The 21,515-nt window shown below is 41.1% G+C and overlaps 1 long non-coding RNA gene across 5 annotated transcripts in view; it reads left to right on the forward strand.

Moving 5' to 3' along the window:
* The window catches only part of Gm32110, a 52,168-nt gene extending 35,695 nt beyond the window's left edge, over positions 1-16,473 (forward strand). For 3 of the 5 annotated variants that reach the window (XR_882004.2, XR_391307.4, XR_882005.2), the window contains one exon: positions 6,865-7,684. This is a non-coding gene — a long non-coding RNA (predicted gene, 32110). The other 2 variants (XR_391306.2, XR_391304.2) reach the window with 2 other exon arrangements.
* The last annotated feature ends 5,042 nt before the right edge of the window (positions 16,474-21,515 follow it).

Raw genomic sequence — 21,515 nt, forward strand, 5'->3', positions numbered from 1 at the left:
GTTTCTGCCATGCTTGAGTCTGAGACCCATATAAATAGAGAGGGAGAGGAGAAAGAAAGAGGTGGAAAAAGAAAGAAGTCCTTAATTGGTACAGGATGTTGGGTTACATGAAAAAAAAATAGTGTAGGTATTTTTGTTCATTTGTGAATAAAGATCCAATCTTTTCCCTTTTTTGGTGAAAGAAAGAAAGAAAGAAAGAAAGAAAGAAAGAAAGAAAGAAAGAAAGAAAGAAAGAAAGAAAGAAAGAAAGAAAGAAAGAAAGAGAAGGAGAGAGAGAGAGAGAGAGAAAGGGAGGAGAGAGAGAAAAAATAGACTATTATTTGTATTTTCTTTTGTAATCCCATAGTTTCTGTATATTGTTTTAGTATTTTTCAATTAATTTATTTACCTTTTATTGAAACTAGATTATGTTTTCATAGAATATATCATGATGTTTGTTTCCCCTCCCTCTCGTCTGTCTTGCCCATCCCCAATCCCCCTGTCATCAGTATCCATTCCCTGTCTTTCAGTGGAAAAGAACATACTTCTAAGAGACAACAACCAAACAATTCCAAAGAAAATAAACTGAGATGAAGCAAATCTCTCATTCCCAAGTTGACGATGGTTACTGATGGGAGGAAAAGATCCAAAACTCAAAGCTTTTTTTTTTTTTTTTTTTTTTTAGCATCCACTGAGTTGATTGAATGTTTTGTACCAGTTTGCTTATATGGTGGATTACATTGATAGATTTTTGTATATTGAACCATCACTGCAGCCCTGAGCTGAAGTCTACTTGATCATGGTGGAATTTTGTTTTTGATATACTAGTTGATTTGGTTTGGAACAGTTTATTGATTATTTTTGCATCAATGTTTATAAGGGAAATTGGTCTGAAATTCTTTCTTTTTTGAATCCTTTCTGGCAAAGATCTTTCTAGTTTCTTTATGAATGCACTCACACTATGATCTTTCCTCTTAGCAGTACTTTCATTGTTTCCACTACATATGTTGTGCCTTCATTTTCATCCAATATTAGAAAGTCTTTATTCCTTTCTGGCCCAGTAGTCATTCATTGAGTAGCCAATTGTTTGGTTTTCAAGATTTCGTAGGCTTTCTCTTTTCTCTATTGTTGAAGTTCAGTTTTAATTAATGGTGATCATATAAGATGCAAGGAGTTGTTTCAAATATCTTGTATCTGGTGAGGCTTGCTTTGTGATATGGTCAGTTTTGGACCCCGAACCCCACACAGGTCCCATTCTCCTTACCGCTCCTACCCAGGTCTCTACATCTTTTCTAAGAGATTTTTAGCATCCTTACTTGGGCCTTCCTTCTTGTTTATCTATTTTTGAATCTGTGGAGTGTAATGCAGGTATGCAGGTATCCTGTATTTATGGGTTATATCCATTTATAAGTGAGTGGATGTCCTTTTGGATCTGGGTTACCTCATTCACAATATTTTCTAGTTCCATTTGTCAGAAAAATTCATGATGTCCTTGTTCTTATTGGTGTAGTGGTATTCCATTGTGTAAATGAATCACGTTTTCTGTATCCATTCTTCAGTTGAGGGACATGTGGTGTAAGGTAGAATCTCAGGGTCATTTGATTAATATTTCCCTGATGACTAAGGACTTTGAACATTTCAAATATCTAGCATAGCTTTGGATATATGCCAGTGTGATTCTCAGATTACAGTAGGGTGTGGGGTTTTATTGTTTTTCTCAGATTCTGTGATTCTCAGATTACAGTAGGGTGTGGGGTTTTATTGTTTTTTGTTTTTTGTGTTTTGTTTTTTCAGAGTAACAGTGACACCACAGGTGGCATGCTTACTAATTTTTTTTCTTTTTAAGAAGGAGCGATTGTAACTTTGTCAGCCTCAGAAAACCACATGAAAAAAGATACCTACTAGAGTTTTTGTGATTGTTGTTTATGATAGTAAAGTACTGGAGGGAGTAGTTGACAGTGATCGACTGAGCAAATGAAGTGTGTACTGATTTATTTGGTCAATTAAGTTTATCACAAGAGTGCACAGTCAGCAGGCTGGGACCAGAGGATAGAGAGGTTGAGGCCCTCTTAGCATACACATGGGGACCTTGTCTGAATAAGCAGACAAGTGAAGGGTTTCAAAAATCAGAGTTACCTAGCAGAAGGGTGCCCAGAATCTCTATACTTTTAAATTTTAGTTTATGTTTATTGGTGTTTTCCCTGCAGTTATGTCAATGTGAGGTGTCAAGAAGCCCTGTAAGGGGAGTTGCAGACAGGTGTGAACTGCCATGTGGGTGGTGGGAGATAGAACACAGGTTCTCTGGAAGAGTAGCAGTAGCCGGTGCTCTTCCCCGGTGAGTCCTTCCAGCCCCAAGAATCTATCTATCTATCTATCTATCTATCTATCTATCTATCTATCTATCTATCTATCTATCTATCTATCTATCTATCTATTTTTTCAAAAGATTTCTTTAATGTACCTCTCCCTTTCTTCCCCTCCCCCCCCACCTCTGTGTGTAATGAATTATCCATAGACATCAGAAGAGAACTCCATTGGACCTGAAGTTATTGGTAGTTAGGAGCCACCTAGTGTGGGAGCTGGAAACTTTGGAAATGCAACAAGCGCTCTTGATACCTGAACATCTTCCCAGCTCCCAGAATCTATTTTTTTAATCATATCACATTTTTCATTTATTTATTCACTTTAAATCCTGTCTGCTGCTCCCCCTCTCCTTTCCCAGTCTCACCCTCATATATCCCTCCCTTATCACCCTGTCTTCTTCTCAGCAGAGGCAAAGCCCCTCCCCACTCCCCTACCCTGCCTGCCCTGGGACATCAAGCCACAGCAGGACTAAGTGTATTCTCTCCCACTAAGGCCCAGCCAGGCAGTCCAGCTAAGGGACGGGGTGGGGGGCACTTCCAGTGGCAGTCAACAGTGTCAGAGACAGCCTCCACTCCAATTGCTAGGGGGCCCACATGAAGACCAAGCTACACAACTGCTACAAATGTGTAGAGGGCCTACGTCCATCCCCTGTGTGTTCTTTTGTTGGTTTAGTCTCTGTCAGTCCCCATGGGCCTAGGTTGTTAACTCTGTTGGTATTTTTGTGGTGTCCTTGACCCCTCCAGCTTGCTCAAGCCCATTCACAACTTTCCCACAAGACTCCCTAAGCTCTGCCTGATGTTTGGCTGTGGGTTTCTACATCTGTTTTCATCCACTGATGGATGAAGTCTCTTAGGAAGCAGTTATGCTAGGTTCCTGTCCACAAGCATAGCAGAGTATCATTAATAATGTCGGGGGTTGGCTTTCTCCCATGGAATTGGCTCAGGTTGAGCCAGCCAATGGTTGGTCATTCCCTCATTCTCTGCTCCATCTTTATCCCTGAACATCTTGTAGGTAGTACAAATTTTGGGTTCAAGGTTTTGTGATTATATTGGAGTCCCACTCTCTTCACTGGAAGTCCTGCCTGTCTACAGGATGTGGCCACTTCAGTCTCCCTATACCTCACTGGTAGGAGTCTAAGCTAGAGTCAACCTCATAAACTCCCTGGTTTCTCCCTTTTCCCATGTCTCCAGATAGTCCCACAGATGTCCCCCATCAATATCTGTTCTCTCTCCTGGCCCTCTCCCTCTCCATTCCCATATCTTATCCCCATCCCTATTCCCCTGCACACTCGCCTCCTACCCAATCTCCTCCCTCCATCCACATCTGAATTCTATTTTAATTCCACTTTTGAGTGAGACTCCACATCCTCCCTTGGGTCCTTCTTATTTCCAAGTTTCTCTGGTTCTGTGGATTTCAGCATGATTATCCTGTACTTTGTGGCTAATATTTACTTAGAAGTGATACCATGTGTATCTTTCTGTCTCTGGGTTACCTCATTCAAGATGGAAGTTCCTAGTTCTATCCATTTACCTGCAACTTTCATGATGTCTTTGTTTTTAATAGCTGAGTAGAAATTCATTTTTTAAATTTACCCCATTTTCTCTATTCATTCTTCATTTGATGGACATCTAGGTCGTTCCCAGTGTCTGGATATTATGAGTAATGTTGCTACGAGCATAGGAGAGCAAGTGTCCATGTGATATGGAGCATCTGTTGGGTATATTCCCAGGAGTAGTATATTTGGGTCTTGAGGTTAGAACTCTTCCCAATTTTCTGAGAAACCACCAAATTAATTTCCCAAGTGTTTGTACTAGTATCCACTCTCACCAGCAATGAACGAGTGTTCCCCTTGTTCTACGCCCTCAACATCATGCGTTGTCACTTGAGTCAGAGTGGTTTTGATTTGCAGCTGATGACTAAGGACATTGAAAGTTTCTTTAAGTGCTTCTTGGCCATTAGGATTTCTTTGTTGAGAAGCCTATAGAATGTGAAAAGATCTTTACCAACCCAATATACTAGAGAGGAATATATCTATATATCTCTTATTATATCTAAAATATGTAAAGACCTCAAGAAATTAGACACTAACAAACCAAGGAAAACAATTATAAAATCAGGCAGATAAGGTAACAATGTTTTGAAGAATGTTCTCAGGTGAGGTGTTTTTATGTAATTTTGGGGTCCCCTTACATGTTAGGTAGTAAGAATTTATAGGATGATTATAAAAATATTAGTAAAGGAACTCAAATTTGAATAGAAAAATATGCAAATACATTAAAAGCTTTTACAAATGGGTGGGGAAATAATTTTGTTTTGCTTATTTAAAAACAAAACTTTTTGATGACAATTACACCTCAATTTTTTATAGCAATCAACAGTAAACTTCACATCATGAAATGCATGTATTTTTCTATGAGTGAATCTGAAAGTTTTTTGATAATTTGAAGTAAAATGACACAGTGGTGACTCCACCTATGTCTATTAACTTATCTATGGAAAACTTGAAATAGCATTTGGTGAGATGGCTCAGCAGGTAATGGTGTTTGCCACCCAAATCTGACCACCTGAATCTCATCACCTCGTTCCACCGTGACAGAGAAGGGCTGACTTCAGAGAGTTGACCTCCGACCTCCAGACTCATGCTGTAGCATGTGTGTGCCAGCATTTACACATGCATGCCCACTCCAGTCAGTAGGAGTATGCTTCTAGATCTAACATGTTGGTATATTTGTGCAAGTTCTCTCCCTTTACAATGTGTGTCCCTGATACTGAACCCTTGTAGTCAGGCCTGGGGGCAAGCACATTTACCCACTGTTTTAGTTAAAGTTTCTGTGCTGTGATGAAACACCATGACCAAACACAACATAGGGAGAAAGGGATTTATTACTCTTAAGTATCCTGAGTCACAGTTTATGCAAGGAAGCCAATGCAGGGACTCACAATTGGGAAAAAATCTGGAGGCAAGAGCTGATGTAGAGACCACTGCTTTCCTAGCCCATTTTCTATTCTTATTAAAAGAGTTATTTATATATATTTTTTATATTTGAGTGCTTTTTAAAAAAGATTTGTTTATTTTATGTATATGAGGTACACTGTCAGTCTCTTTAGACACACCAGAGGAGGGCATCAGATCCCATTACAGAATGTTGTGAGCCACCATATGGCTGAGATCTTAGCTCAGGATCTCTGGAAGAGCAGCCAGTGCTCTTAACTGCTGAGCCATCTCTCCAGCCAAGTTCAGCCTGCTTTCTTATAGAACCTAGTTTCACCTGCCCAGGGACTGGACCATCTAAAATGGACTGGGCCCTCCCATATCAATCACTAATTAAGAAAATGCCCTGGAGGTTTTCCTTCAGGTGGATCTTCTGGAGGCATTTACTCAATTGAGACTCCCTGCTCTCAGATGACTTCAGCTTGTTTCAAGTTGATACAAAACTAGCACACATAGCCACAGAACCATTTTGCCAGCCCCTTAGTTTTTCTCTTGCTGCTGAGACACCATACCTGGAAGAGACAAGTGAGGAAATGAATATTTTGACTGGTGTTCAGAGATCTGCAGTGTATAGCAGCAGGCAGGCACTACTGAGTTGAGTTGGTGGTAGCTTGGTGTGTGGCAGTGGGTGCTCATATCATGGCTGACCAGGAAAAACAGAATGGGGAGAACCATGTCTGCACCTTAAAGGCCACTCCTAATTATCCACTTCTGTCAGGGAGGACACTTCCTAAAGTGTCCATAGTATTCCCAAATAGCATCACCAGCTAGGGAACAGTTGTTCAAAACAGCAGCCTCTGGGAGACATTGCAGATTCAAACCATGGGCTCCATAAGTGAGTGAGGTCAATTTATCTAATGACTCCTAATGTCACTACTGACAGTGCGCGTTACTTTCAGAAGCCCACTTTTCACTTTTGGACAAGAAAAATCATTTTTTCGGGATTCCTGGTCTAGACTTTAAAAAAATTCAGTATTTAAAAGAAATTATCTCCAAGCATGCAATAATAATCAGAATGCCTTGATATCATGAGAATTGTAGTCTACTAAGTTTTACTCCTCTTTTATTTCGTTGCTTATATGAAATATGGATATACACACATGCATACTCATGCCTCAGCCTGCCTACTAACAGGCAATAAATCATCACCACCATACCCCATTCTGTTTAATGGTTGTATGTATATGTGTGTGTGTGTGTGTGTGTGAGAGAGAGAGAGAGAGAGAGAGAGAGAGAGAGAGAGAGAGAGAGGAGGCCTTTTTGTGTCTTCATTCAAGAAAGCCTTGTGTGTAACAGCTTTTGAACAACAGCATATGAGTATTTCTCATTCAAAATGTATGGAACAAGAAGTGTCTCGCACTTCGGAGTCTTCTAGATGCTTTGAATATCAGCATGTATTTTTTGATTGGACAATCCTAATCTGAAAACTTAAAGGTGGAAATTGATATGAAATATAAATGTTTTTCAAGATATTTTAGACTCTGGGTTACTTTGTATGTTGGACTGGGTATTCTGTGCTTGCTCCATAGGTTGGCTTGGAGTACTCAGAGACAGCACTGCTTGACAGAAGATACCCTGCAATCCTAATGTCCTCAAAAGTACAACGCCCAAGAGTATGAACTTCCTGGAGCTGCTTTGCACTTGATGCAATCCTGGTCTAAGTAGAGAGGCCTTGCAAGTGGAGCTGGAGGTCTTGGGTAGAGGAGAACATGGACTCGGTGGTGCCAGCATTCCTCAGGTTGGTTGACTATGTGTTGTGTTTGTGTGTATGCACGTGTGTGTGTTCAACATGCCGTGTGTGTGTATGTCAGAGGACAACAGTAGCTACATCATGGAAATTATGTGAGTTTAGAATATTGAACTCAGGTTGTCAGGCTTGAGAGCCAGCTCCTTGACTCACTGATCCATTTTGCTTGCCCCATTCTTCACCTTAACAGTGTCTCCCGAAGCCACAAGAAAATCAAGAGACTATCACCAGACCTTAAATCCCTCTATTTGTGTTGTTATGTTCCACAGTGGTGGGGATAGATCCCAGGTTTCCCACTTACTATTCAACAGTTCCACTGTGGAACTTGCCCCAGCTCAACACTGGGCATTTTTCCTAGGAACCCCTTTCCCACATTGAATAAGCAGATACATTGTCAGTAGAAATTGCAGGCCTGATCACATGTGCACCCATGCTCCAGAGGTGGCACCATAGTTTAATACTTAGAATTGTCAACAGTAAAGACCTTGACACATACATGTATAGCCCAACATCAGTTTTTCAATTGTAATCCTGAACCTTTCAACCTATGAAAATTACTCTTGAAGGCTATTTTCACCCTGTGCTCTATACAGTAACACTTTAGTAAATTTTCTTTTCCAGGACAGGGGCTCTGTACCTCTGGATGTCCTGGAACTCACTACGTAGACCATGCTGGTCTTGACCTCCTAGAGTTACGTCTGCCTCTAACTTTTGAGTGCTGGGATTAAAGATGTGAACCACATTCCGGGTTTTCAGTAGGTTCTTTAGGATAACTGAATTGTCTTGCTGTGGGCTGACCTCATTGAGGAATGTTTTGTTAAAGCTTCAACCCCAATAAGCCCATGCAATAAAACACTACTCAATTAATATGAGTTCAAGCTGTACAAATAGATTGGGTAGATCTATCACTATACTACTATATTACCCAGCTATGTGTTGTACAGCACAATGCCTACATGAGAGTCACACTATTAATCCCAATTTTTATGTCAATAAATTCATACCATTGAAAACCTTACATTTGTGTCAAATAAATTGTATACCAATGGAAAGAGATTATAAACTTCAACTTTCTATCAATTATAAAGATTTCTACCAATGTAAGATATAGGTATGTAATGTTTTAAGAGTAAATTTGATAACCTATCCCTATTTGTCTATTTCTCTAACTTCGATGACATTTCTCTATTCCCCTTTTCTCTTCTATCCACTTCCCCTTTACCTGAGAAGGAAGGATAGAGAAGAGGAAAGGAAAGGTAGAAATCCCTGATTTTAAGCTCTCTAGTTCCCTCCCTGTCCAAATCTACATTTATAAAGTACCCCTTAAAAGGACAGCATATCTATAATTCATAAAAAAGGCAGAACCATGCCCCCCAACATAAGGAAGTAGGACAACAATCTGCTTTTGTCTGCTTCCAGCTGAATTGGGGAGAAGAATCTTTTTCTGGGGGCTCAAAGGGAAATAGGAAAGTTGGCTTTGTCCAAGGAGAGCTCGCTGGCATCATTTGTCTTCCAGTTGCTCTGTACTGAGAAAGTTCATTGCTTAGGTGGCATCCTGACTATGACAGTCTGAAAGGCTGGATAGGCAAGCTAGCTGCTTTAGAAAAGTTCTGGAAGCAAGTCTTTAAAAGAAGCAGCTTTGATGTAGTTGAGGCAGAATCCTTCACCGAGTAGCTGGTCTGTGGAAATCTCTCTATTTTGTCATGCTCTCTTCCTCGCCTCTTCTCTCCACCAGGAGAACCATTGAAAATGTGTGGCAGGTTGTAATATTGCTCTTGCCATATCTTCCCAGTCTTGGGGGATTAGTCTATTTTTAATAGTCCAAGAAGTCAGGATTTGTTTTACAGTTGGCAAATGCATTCCAAAAGTAGTGACACTTTCCTTAGATTTCCTCAGTTCTAACAGACCCACAGGTTGCCATTCAAATTCCTGATAAACCTGTGGCTGATCATTGTCTGGAGGTCGTTGTTGTACCTGAACTGGATAGACTAAAGTTTGCTTTCTAACAGCCTTTGGTTGGCTTTCTCTAAATTGATCTTCTATTTCTACCTGAGTATTTTCCTTAATTGAAGTTTCATATTCTCCCCTTAAGGTCTGTGCACATGCTTCATAGCTCTCCCTTTGTCTCCTCCTGTTCCTTGAGCTCCTGTATTCTCTGCTCAAGGTTCTGCCTCCACATTTTGATTTTGTCTTTATATTGCAATTCTGATACTCTGCTGTCCATTTTATTTTGATTGATTAAAGTGTTGTTCTCCAAGTTTTGCTTCCAATCCTTATTATCTTCCCTTTGATTCTCAGTCTGATCTTCGAGCTGTTGTATCTTTTGTTCTAGCATCTTTTCCAGCTCCTGTCTCCCACCTTCATCTTCTTCTTTCTATCTCTTATTCTGATCCATAATTTCCTGTGTCTTCAACTCTAGTGTTTCCTCTAGGCAACATTTCCAAGTCTTAAATTTCTCTTTCTGTTGTTCATACTGCTCTATAATTTCCTGTGTTTTCTGTTCCATAATCTTACTCCTCTTTATGCTGTCATTCTGATATTGCAGCATCTGCCTTAGTTTGATTTGCTAGGTTTAGTAAATTATCCTCTAGACTTTGCTTACTTTCACCTATAAAATCATGAACCTTTAGTTCTGGTGTTACCTGTAATCTCTTTTCCAAGGCAAAGAATTTCTTATCTAGGGCCCTATCTTTTGAGAAGACATAGTAAATCAAGAGAATATATATTGCAATACCGGTATATGACAAGATACCTATTTCTTTTAAATTTGTCCATGTCAAATCATTCAAAATATCATCCCATAAAAGTTATTTATTGTGTTTCTCATCTTTAAGTATCAAAAAAGTTATATTTCTCTCTTTATTATCAATGTATTACCTGATCTTTAGCGCTTTGTACCAGTGTCTCCCTCTGCTGTTCAATTTGGAACAGTGCAGTTCTGTCTAATTCTTTTATTCACAGGGAGGTGCTGACTGTAGAAAGACTGAGGCTTCTGTGCTTATGTTTGGATTGCAGCTGGCAGCGTGTGCTTGTGTGTGGATCTCAGGAAGCCTGCAGGTCAAACAAGCAGTCGGGAGATCCAGTCTGGCTGTCCGTTTCCTGTGTAGACTGGGTAGGTGGGTGGGTAGGGGAATTGAACAAAGAAAGACTCTCCCGGGCATAGATGCCCCCATCAGTTCACTGTGTCTGTCCCAAAACTACCTCCCAGGTAGTTAAGCCGAAGGGACTCCTGTCCCTCCCTGCGATTCTTACAGGGCAGTGCCTAGGTCCAGTTCCAGCCTGGGGTGCTGCTCCTGGCCCTAGCTCTCTGCCTGGGGGTTAGGGTAAAGAGCCTCTCTGCAGTTCTCTGTAGGCCCCTCAGACAGACACAGTCAGCTTTCAATCCACACACTGCTGCAGCCTAGATCGCTGCTCCAGCTCTGTATTCAGGGGTGGGGTTGGGGGTCAGTGAGCTTTTATCTCAGGTTAGTTGAGTTCTAATTAATATGATGGGTGCCAATTTGTTGCGGTAAAGCTCCAAGTCCCATAAGCCAATGCAATGAAAACACAACTCAATTAATATGAATGTAAGCTGGGCACCTAGATTGGGCAGATTTACCACTGCACTGTTCCCGAGCTATGAGATCCCTTATAACTTGACTTTTCTCTAGACTACCTGCTTCTGCTCCATTTCCCTTCCATCTTCTTGTCTTCAGTTTTCCTCTCCTTGTCTCTCCCTCCTCCTCCTTTCTCTCCCTCTCTCTCTCTAAAACTTTTTGCTTCACCTTTCCCTTCCACTGCCCAGTCACCAGCTTTAGCCTTTATTTTACAAGTAAAATGGGGAGAAGGTTCACTTGAAGTCACTTCTGTTCTGAGGCAGCCCCTCTTGGGGACACAGAATTAGCATCAAAATACACAGAGCACCAGGACAATCCACAACAGAGTCTATCTATCTATCTATCTATCTATCTATCTATCTATCTATCTATCTATCTATCTATCTATCTATTTATCTACCTATTATAGGTTCACATCAATTTGAGCTTGTTTGGATTGGGAGGGATTCGAGACCCTGGAGGGGTTTCTAAGGCCCTCTCTGTAGGCTGCATGGGCACTCACTCAGTTCACACTTGCACTCCCCTTTCTGAGAAATCCAATCTCAGAGCTGCTGACTGTGGTTCTCAGATTTCCCTGTGCAGCTTCCATGCTGGTTTATAATTCTGGGAAGTGAGAGAGAAGTGCAAGCAAAACGTAGAGTTTGGCTGTGTTGATGGTGTCCTAAGCCCTGGTTAGAGGAAGAGAAGAGGCTTCCTTTCCAGCCGCCATGGACCTGGGGCTACTTAAGCCTAGTCCTGTGAAGAAGAGAGCCCCCTCCAGCATAGCTGCTTCCAACAGTGTAAAAGGCGTGTGCTTTGTGAGAGGTGAAAATACTTTTAGCTTCTCCTGCCTCATCTGTCCTTTAATGTGCAACATGCAGCTTAAAAATTTAAACACAGTATAGAAGAATATGTGCAAAAGAAATGTAGAAGGAAAATATGCAGAAGCATGAAGCTGCAGGTGAGACCAGGAGAGAATAGACCCATCAGACACAGGAAACTGCATGTGAGGCCAGGAGAGGGCAGAGCTGTGGATGTCCTCACTTGTGTGAACACCTGCTAGGCAACTGTTCTGCAACTGAGATCAATCCAGACATTCTTTTTTTTTTTTTTCGAGACAGGGTTTCTCTGTGTAGCCCTGGCTCTCCTGAAACTCACTCTGTAGACCAGATACCTGACCTGGAAGAAAGAACCATAAGATACTATGACAAATACATAAAGTAGATTAGAGGAAAAGTTGGATTGAATAAATGAACTACTGATACACAAAAATGCTAGACTGCTCATTGTTCATGATGGTGGCTGAGTGTGTAAAGTTAACACAGTAATAATTAGCAAACATAAATCCACCTCAAAATCACAGACACACTACAGCTTACACCTGCTAGGCAAGTGTTCTGCAACTGTGATCTATTTGTACCTTTTTTTTTTTTTTTTTTGGTTTTTCAAGACAGGGTTTCTCTGTGTAGCACTAGCTGTCCTGGAACTCACTCTGTACACCAGGCTGGTCTGGAACTCAGAAATCCGCCCACCTCTGCCTCCAAGTGCTGGGATTAAAGGTGTACGCCACGACACCCAGATCGTACCTTCCTTTTTTTTATGTGTGTGTGTTTTATTTTGAGCCCAGGGCCCCTTGCCTAGGCTAGCTTTGAAGCTGTGATCTCCCTGGCTCACCTTCTCTAGTGAGACAACAGGTTTGTACCATCAGGCCTAGCAACAATTCGGCATGCTCTGAGATCTCTCCCTGGAGATCTTGGACATGGAAGTGGTCAGCTTGGAAAAATACCAGCAATCAATACTGCAGGAGTCTTCTGCAGTTAGGTGTCCACTAGATGTCAGTGAGCTTCAGGAATGAAATAGAGCTGGGTCTTCCAGAGTCAGGGAGTGATTTCCCTCTCTGCCTGGTAAAAATCAGGTTTCCCCAGGATGTCTGAGGATCCCAGCTGGTCCTTGTGAGTAGGAACCCAGAGCAGTCAGGATCAGCTATTTCTCTGTAAACAATGAAGCTGGATTGGGATTTACCACCTCAACAGAGCCAGGTAGCTTCAAGGAGACAGAGGTTAAGAGAAGAGAGAAAGGAGAAGAGGCATGGTTGCAGATGATACTCATGTACTGGTGGCTGCTCAAGGGGGTAGAAAGGCAGGAGTTTAGCCCTCCTAGAGGACAGGATGGCAGGTATATTTCCAACACGGGGCTGCTCCTATGAATGTAAGGGAATTGGCTTGTCACTCTCTTTGTCTTGTTTATTTTATTATTTTTTTATTTTTGAAGGGAACCTTCCTCCCTTTTCTATAATAGAATTTTCTGCCCAGTGACTTTGTTGTTGTCATGGAGAGATATTCATATCTGCAGCATCTTTGCATTGAACAGTATGTGTGTTTACCATTGAGCACTGTATATGACCATGAGTTCATGAATTTAAACAGCAAGTGTTGTTATCCCATAACAGGCAGACAGATCAGACAGAGGGAACTGAAGTCATTTAGGGACATTGATACCAAACTGAGATGATTTTTCTATTTTGGCACTTAGTGCCTGTATAATGACATTTCTTGGTGCCATCTAGGCTGTGATTGCAGTCTTCCCTCCTCATCATCATGGGAGACACGTTGGTGTAAGAGGGGATTTAGGTAGGAGGGATGTCTGAGGCCCTCAGTGCTGATGCAGGGGCCTGTGTTCATGCAATAACTGAGCAGCTGGCCCAAGCTCAGGTAGCTTCCTAAGTGGTGCACTTCCAGGGAACAACATACAGTGCTAGATTCCATGTCTTTATCAGTGTGTTGACAAGTAAGCTATGGTGTCAGGGAACTGCAGGATCCAAGATTCCAACAGCACGGAGGAGATTCCTTCCTCAGGAGAATTACCAGGCTTTCCTCAGGACTCTATTCTGAAAAGCAAATGTATCTGGAGAGGGTAATAAATAAACACTGCCATATAAAAAGGCAAATCTGTAGTCTGTGTCAGTGAAAGAGTCTGAATGTGAAGGGGAATAAGGGAGTTGGTAAAGATGCAAATTGGTCGACAACAAGACTAACTCCATATGCTGCTCCCACTTCTTCCCTCTTAACTGTAGATGAGTTAGCATCCCCTCTGACTAGGTCAGTACATGGGGGCTTGACTTAGCTCAGCTGGATCTAACTAGGGACAAGTTGTTTATTTCCTTTCATTTTGGCAGTGGTGCCAGTGGACTGGACTCTGCCCACCAAGTGTATCCTTAAAGGGCTGCAGGAAGGCAGTGTGTGTGTGTGGGGACACAGTGTGGGGAGCTCACCCCTGCTTACCACCTCCCTAAAATGGCCTCTTTCACTTGCCAGACTGAGGCAGGCCTGCTGAGTTCTGTTTGCTCTTGGCTGAGTTCTCTGTTCCAAGCACTGTACTTTTCAGAGTGTTCCCCTCCCTTCCCTGGAGATGCAAGCACTCGCTTCTGGAGTCGCATAGTACACACGAATTTCTCACTGTTCTTTCAAGGTGTCCACTGTTATTGCTGAATGTCAAGCAGAGAACCATCCTCAAGGGGTACGAGTGCTGCACAGAAATTCATTCTGATGATCAGAGAGGCTGTTCTCTTTAATTAGATAACTGATGAGTACCATTGAGTAGAAAAAGTTATGCTTTGTTGACCATATTCCTGGATTTCAATGGGTGATATTATTTTTTAGTATATGAGCTCTGTGATAGGCACTATTAGGAAGGGATAAAGCTGTGTGATGGATCACAGTGTGAAATCTAAGGCAGACACGTCGTTAACAGGTGTCCAGGAGATTTTTTCTTTTACCTATCTAGTTAACAGATACTGAAGTGGGCACTCATCCCTGGTAGCTCGTTTCTGAACACTGATGTTTAAAAATTGCTCCCCTGCTGAGGACCAGCCTCAGTCATTTTGGGGGTATCAAGTTGGATCAGTGTGACATCGTAGTTGCAGGCAACGATGCAGGTGCATGTTGACAAGGGACTCATTGTTCTGAACCTGTGCTTGGAGACAGCTTTCAGGTTTTCTCTCTGAGTTCACCTCAGTCTTTTATTGATGACACACTTCCTTGTTATAAAATAAAACAAAATCAAAAGGCTTTTTAAATACTTTACCCCCAAAAATCCCTATGTAAATATGTCACCAGAAAGCACAGTGCATACATAAATTCACAGTTCAGTGTCTGCAAAAGCAAGTTGTACATTAACTTTAACTCTCAGAAAAGCCTGCAAATCATAGATCATCTGGGCATAAACTTGCCATTACGGCACTGGCATGAAAACAGAAAGGTGCTAAACAGTTCAGAGAAATATTCATATTTTTAGCATGTCTAAATTTGCAAAATCTCTCCTGCCAGTTTGTTAAGCTCATCCAAATATCTATTTGTATAGTTGTAGTGGCTATTCCTGGTTGTCAACTTGACAATATTTGGAATGAACTACAATCCAGAATTGGAAGGCTCACCCGTGACCCTTATCTGGAGGCTTGGAGATCCTTATCTGGATCTTGGTTTGGAGATCTTGAGCCATAGTGGCTATGGATTCCAGAAGATTGAATCTCCGAGTTTAAGGAACACACCTTTAATCTGGGCTACACCTTCTGCTGGAGACAATATAAGGACATTGGAAGAAGGGAGTCTAGCTCTAGCTCTTGCTCTTGCTCCTTCGCCTGCTTGCTGCGTGAGACTGAGTAACTGCTAGATCCTTGGACTTCCATTCACAGCTGCGACTGAATCATTGTTGGGAATTGGGCTGCCGACTGTAAGTCATCAATAAATTCCTTTACTATCTAGAGACTATCCATAAGTTCTGTGACTCTAGAGAACCCTGACTAATACAATAGTGCTTTTCGAACTCTTTTCCATGTGCAATGTTAATTCCTCTGGCAGCTTCCCCCAGGGCTTCCTCACAAGACTGAATTCAATCTCTTAGAACTTGCACCCTAATTTCCTTAGGCAGGGGATGCCAGAGGTTCAAATCAGTGTGTTCTCATCTTTCCAGGAAGGTCAGTTCCCTAATCCAACAGCTCCCATGCAGGGTCTAAACCCTTTTATCCATCTATCATACATATATCTTCCCATTTTCCCCAATATTTCTGGATCAAACTTTCTGTTATTAGAGATCACTCCTTGTAGGGGTTCCACCATTGCTCACTAATTCAGGAGACCCAGCTATTCCTTCTTCTATCTTGTGCCTTGCAATTTCTGTGGACATCCCTGTCCTTAGTGATAAGGCCCAATGTTCATTTTCTTTCATTTTCGATGTTCAATTTTCTAAACTACTAAAGCTTCAGATTTCTTAAAAAACATTTCCCGCTTCAGATATTTCCTGGAAACTATGCAATCATCATGAGTTGGCTGAAGTTTCACAGAGAACAGTTAACACAGTCAGCCTCAGCATCCAGGGCTGCTTGTCCCGATATGCCTGGGTTGACTGCTTGAATGGCCAGCACCAAATAAGTCTGTTCTTTATAGACGTCGGAGCCATTTCCTTTCTCATAACACCCTCAATCCCTTTCCCAGAAATTTTTACCAGAGTTGTATTTGAGGACAAATATGGTAAAGAAAAAGGCAAAACAAACAAGCATACAAGACAGAGCAACACCGTCTTTCACCAGAAAGACAGAGATGCATTATTCAGGTTGACGGTGCTCCAGCAGCTAACACTGTGCCATGCAGTCACATTTGCAACCATGCCATACCTGACATTCCCCGATGACACATGAATGCCCATTTATGATCTTTCGGCTGTAGTGACAAGAAAATGACAGCAAAGCTGACAGCAGCCACTGCCCCTTCTGTTTCAGATGGAAGCCACCTCACCCCAACGCCCAGTGTGCCTTTTCTTTCTCAAGCCCTACATTTTGTCCTCATTGTGAGAAAAAAAAGTTGAGAGGTGACAATTGAATTGAAGTATCAAGTATACAAAGTCAGAGATAGTTCAACATTAAAGGTAGCAACAGGGTTTTAGTGTGAGTGCTGACCAACTGTGGTTCTCTCTCTCTCTCTCTCTCTCTCTCTCTCTCTCTCTCTCTCTCTCTCTCTCTCTCTCTCTCTCTCTCTCTCCCTCTCTCGTCTAAGAGAGGCTTGAGGAATTGTCACTTTCATGAGAAATACTTATAAGTTGAAGGGATACGAGCAATGTTTTGACAGCTGGTTGGGAAGTGGGTGGGAAGGCTGAATGTTCAGGTGCAATGACCTGGTCTTAAATGGCCCTCTAAGCCCCATGTTAAAGGCTTGTTGGGAGGGCACTGCTGGGGGAATGGCCTATGAGGTAAGCAGTGCCTTCTGTCTCTGCCACTCGGCACACCTATCATAAACCCAAAGTGCAGGACCACATCATCTGGAAATAGAACCTTCAGAATAGTAAGCTAGAAAATGAACTTCTAAATTTTATGAAGTAGATTTCTGTCCCTTACCGAGTATAATACTCAAATACAAATGCACCTAAGATTTTAATATGATACTTGAAAATTTGAAGAAAAAAAATCGAGGATGCTCTTCAAATACAGAGCAAAGCAAAGACTGAAAGGTCCTTCTGCATTCAGGAGATGATGCCAGCCATTAACAAATGCAATCTCATGAACTCAAAAAGGTTCTGCCAGCCAAGAGAAATATCAGTGAAGTGGCTGGCCACAGAATGGAATAAAGACTATATACTGTTACATCTTATAGAGAGGATTAATATCTAGAGTGGAGGGAACTAAAAAAGTAACAAACAATGACCTCATTAGTAACTCAGATCACTAATTAAAAGCTTGTTTAAAAAAGATGAAAATCGACTGGCCAAAATAAAATGAAAAGCATGTTCAACCTCACTGTTCATCAAAGTACAAATAAAGGCTAAATTGAGATTCATTTTACCCAAGTCAGAGTGGCACTACTTAAATGAAGACATGACAAACTCTGTCAAGAAAATAAACTGAAAAAAAATCTCCTGCATCACTGCTGAGGATATAAGCTTTTTCATCATGTATAGAAGTTCAAATAAGTCCTCAGACATTTACATACCTGATTCCATGCTGGACCCCATGTGAACCTTAGAACCCGGCAGGTAGGCCCCCCAATATCTGCAAAATGGCAGCAAAGACCTAACCTGTTAAACACCTAGTCCACAGTTCCAGGATCCAGGAAAGTACCTGAATGTGCCAGCCTTGCCTTTCGGCTTCTATAGGTCTGCTTCTTGATAACTGTTCTAGCTAACTGAAGTGTCACTCAGGATATAGCTGTTGTACTTAAAAGTCTAAAGACAGTGAGATTTAGGGCTGTGCCATTTGCACAAGTTCCCCATGCAGCAGCTGGTTAGTAGTATAGTTTTTATTCACCTTTAAGAGACACCATGTGTTTTCATTGCTAGAATTACCACACAGTAGGATCATAATGTTGGTTCTTCAAACAACTAAAATTGAATCTACCATATGACCAAGGCATTACCACTCCTGGGTATTTACAAAAAGGTTTTTAATTTGCTCTATTAGAGACATATTTCCCTGTCAGTTTTGATTGTAGCACACTTGTATTTGGCTCTCATATTGCATAACCAGAATCTATTCAGGGTTTTCTAGAGGAAAAAACTGATAGAATGAATCTGACTGTGTGTCTGTCTATAGAAAGGAGGATAATTATATTGGACTACCAGGCTATGGCTTAGCTCATCCAAAAATGGCTGTCTAGCACCAGACAGTGAATAGAACAGCTGGAAAAACAAAGAATGTATTAGCTGGTACAGGGTGCTGTCTTATATGAAAAATTCATTGTGGGTATTTTAGCTTATTTGTGAGTAAAAGACAAACTCTTTCCCTATCTCAGTGTATTTTCACAGATAGGAATGTGTTTAGCATTTTGAGGAAATGTGCGGAAATCTATCTTTCCTCATTTTGTCTTGTGTTATATCTCTAATTTCTATGACTCCCCTGTGTGTTCTTAGACTATGGTTCACAGAATGGGTCTAGTATGCATTCACGTGTACTTCGTATTCCTACTAAGTCATAAAGCACTAACTCACATGGCAGGGTCCATTAGTGATTATTAAAATGACACTAGAGCCACTTAATCTTTCCTCCAGCAATTACATGAGAACTTTTTGTCCGGAGCTTTCACACTGAGCTAGTGCTGTTGCATGTAGCTGTATGACCAGCTCAGTAGAGATGCCCATCTATGCAGATAGTATAATGTCTTGTAGTTTTTGGAGAAATCTCAGTACTAAGTTTCCATTATCATATGTCACCAGAAATGAGATTTCTTCCTGACACATCACTTGTCAGATAATGTGCCACATTTGCCAAGAGCATGCCTGCCTGAATGTAGGCTCACAGTTTGTTATATTTAAGAAACTAACATTGTCCTTGTCTTAGTCAGGGTTTCTATTCCTGCACAAACATCATGACCAAGAAGCAAGTTGGGGATGAAAGGGTTTATTCAGCTTATAGTTCCATACTGCTGTTCATCAGAAAGGAAGTTAGGAGTGGAACTCAAGCAGGTCAGGAAACAGGAGCAGATGCAGAGGCCATGGAGGGATGTTCCTTACTGGCTTGCTTACCCTGGCTTGCACAGCCTACTCTCTTATAGAACTCAAGACTACCAGCCCAGAGATGGTCCCACCCACGGGGAGCCTTTCCCCCTTGATCACTAATTGAGAAAATGCCTTACAGTTTATCTCATGGAGGCATTTCCTCAACTGAAACCCCTTTCTCTGTGATAACTCCAGCTGTGTCAAGTTGACACAAAACTAACTAGTACAGTCCTATTGCAGCACCCAAAATGAGTAGACCATCACCAGGACTGGATGGACCACTCTGAGATGAGAGGGATAGAGAGAAGTATGGGAAAAGGAAAAAGGAGACAGAAAGAGAGGGGAAAAGGGAAAGATAATAGGGTGTGATTTGCATTTTATTTTGTCATCTTATACCTTTTGTGCATTGTTTTAAATTTTTGCACATTTGTTTATTTACTTTTCCTTTTGTTGAAAAAGGCTTGTTGGGCTGGAGACTGGCTCAGTGTTCAAGCAGAGGTCCTGAGTTCAATTCCCAGCAACCACAAGGTGGTTCACAACTATCTGTAATGGGATCCAATGCCTTTTTCTGGTGTGTCTGAACATAGTGTCAGTGTACTTATGTATATAAGTAAATTAATGTTGTATAAAAAAGAAAATAACTTCTTTTTTCATAGCCTATATCCCGAGTTTAGTTTCCCTTGTTCTACTCTCTCTTGGCCATCCAGTCATCAGTATCTATTCCCTTTCTGTCTTTCAGTAGAAAACAACAAGCTTCCAATAGAAAGGAACCAAATAGAACCAATTAAAATATACTGAGATGAAGCAAATCTGTTATTTCCAAGTTGAACATGCTTAACTGATGGTAGGAAAGGAGTCATAAATCAAAGGTTTGGCCAGCATCTCCTAAGATGCTCAAACACTTGTATTTCTTTCTGTTTGTTTATATAGTAGGTTATATTGATGGTTTCATGTATATTGAACAATCCCTGTATTCCTGGGATGAAGCCAACTTGAACATGTTGGATGATGTTTTTGTGTGTGCTCAGATTTGGTTTGCTAGTATTTTACTGAGTATTTTTGCATCAATGTTCATAAGAGAAATTGACCTGAAATTATTTTTCTTTGTTGAATCCTTGTGTGATTTAGTATCAGGCTGACTGTGGCCCCATAGAAAGGGTGTAGCAATGTTCCTTCTGTTTCTATTTTATGGAATAGGTGAGGAGTATTAATGTTAGGTCTTCTTTGAAAATCTGGATTAATTCTGCACTAAAACCATCTGGGCCTTGACTTTTTGTGATTAGGAGACTTTTATTGGCTGCTTCTATTATTGTAGGGATTATAAGACTGTTCAGATTGTTTACCTGGTCTTAATTTAACTTTGGTAAGTGGAATCATTCCAGAAAATTGTCCATTTCATTTAGATTTTCCAGTTTTGTGGAGTACATGTTTTGAGAAAGATATAGTGATACTTTGGATTTCCTAAGTCTTTTGATATGTTCTCCTTTTCGATTTTGTTAATTTGGTTATTGTCTCTCTGCCTTTTAGTTAGTTTGGCTAATGGTTTGTTCATTTGCTGTTTTTCTCAAGGATTCAGCTGTTGGTTTTGTTGCTTCTTTGAATTGTTGTTTTTGTTTCTAATATATTGATTTAAGCCCTGAGTTTGATTATTTTGTGCTATCTACTCCTCTTGCCTGTGCTTGATTCCTTTTGTTCTATGGCATTCAGGTTTGCTATTATGAGATCTCTCCAGTTTATTTTTCCAGCTCTAGCTCTTGTATGCCCTTTGAACCACTAGGTCGGTCCCTGGGAGCACCAAAGGGTCCAAGTAATTTATTGATCTTCTTAACGAGTCCATATGCCCTTTGGATTCCTCCATCCCTCCCCCAACCAACTCTTTCACAAGATTTCCCATGCTCCCTCTAATGTTTGGCTGTTGGATTTTGTGTCTGTTCCATCAACTGATGAATGGAGTCTCTAAGAAGGCAGTGATGCTAGGTTATTCTCTGCAAGCATAGCACTGTATTGTTTTTGCATTTTTATTTCTTTATTTTACTTTGTAAATGCTAAATTTATTTTTATTGGATATTTTCTTTATTTATATTTCAAATGTTATCTCCTTTCCCAGTTTCCCTTCCTCCTGGAAACACCCTATCACATCGTCCCTTCCCCTGCTTCTATGATGGTGTTCCTACACCCACCCACCTCCTCACCCTCGATTCCTTTGCACTGGGGCATCTATCAAGCCTTCATAGGGCAAAGGACCTCTCCTTCCATTTATGCATACAAGGCCATCCTCTGCTACATATGCAGCTGGACCCATGTGTACTCCTTTTTTAATGGCTTATTCCCTGGGAGTTCTGGGGTGTCTGGTTGGTTGATATTCGTGTTCTTCCTATGG

The sequence above is a fragment of the Mus musculus genome, chromosome 7, assembly GCF_000001635.26.
Source record: "Mus musculus strain C57BL/6J chromosome 7, GRCm38.p6 C57BL/6J".
In the NCBI taxonomy this organism is placed as follows: domain Eukaryota; kingdom Metazoa; phylum Chordata; class Mammalia; order Rodentia; family Muridae; genus Mus; species Mus musculus.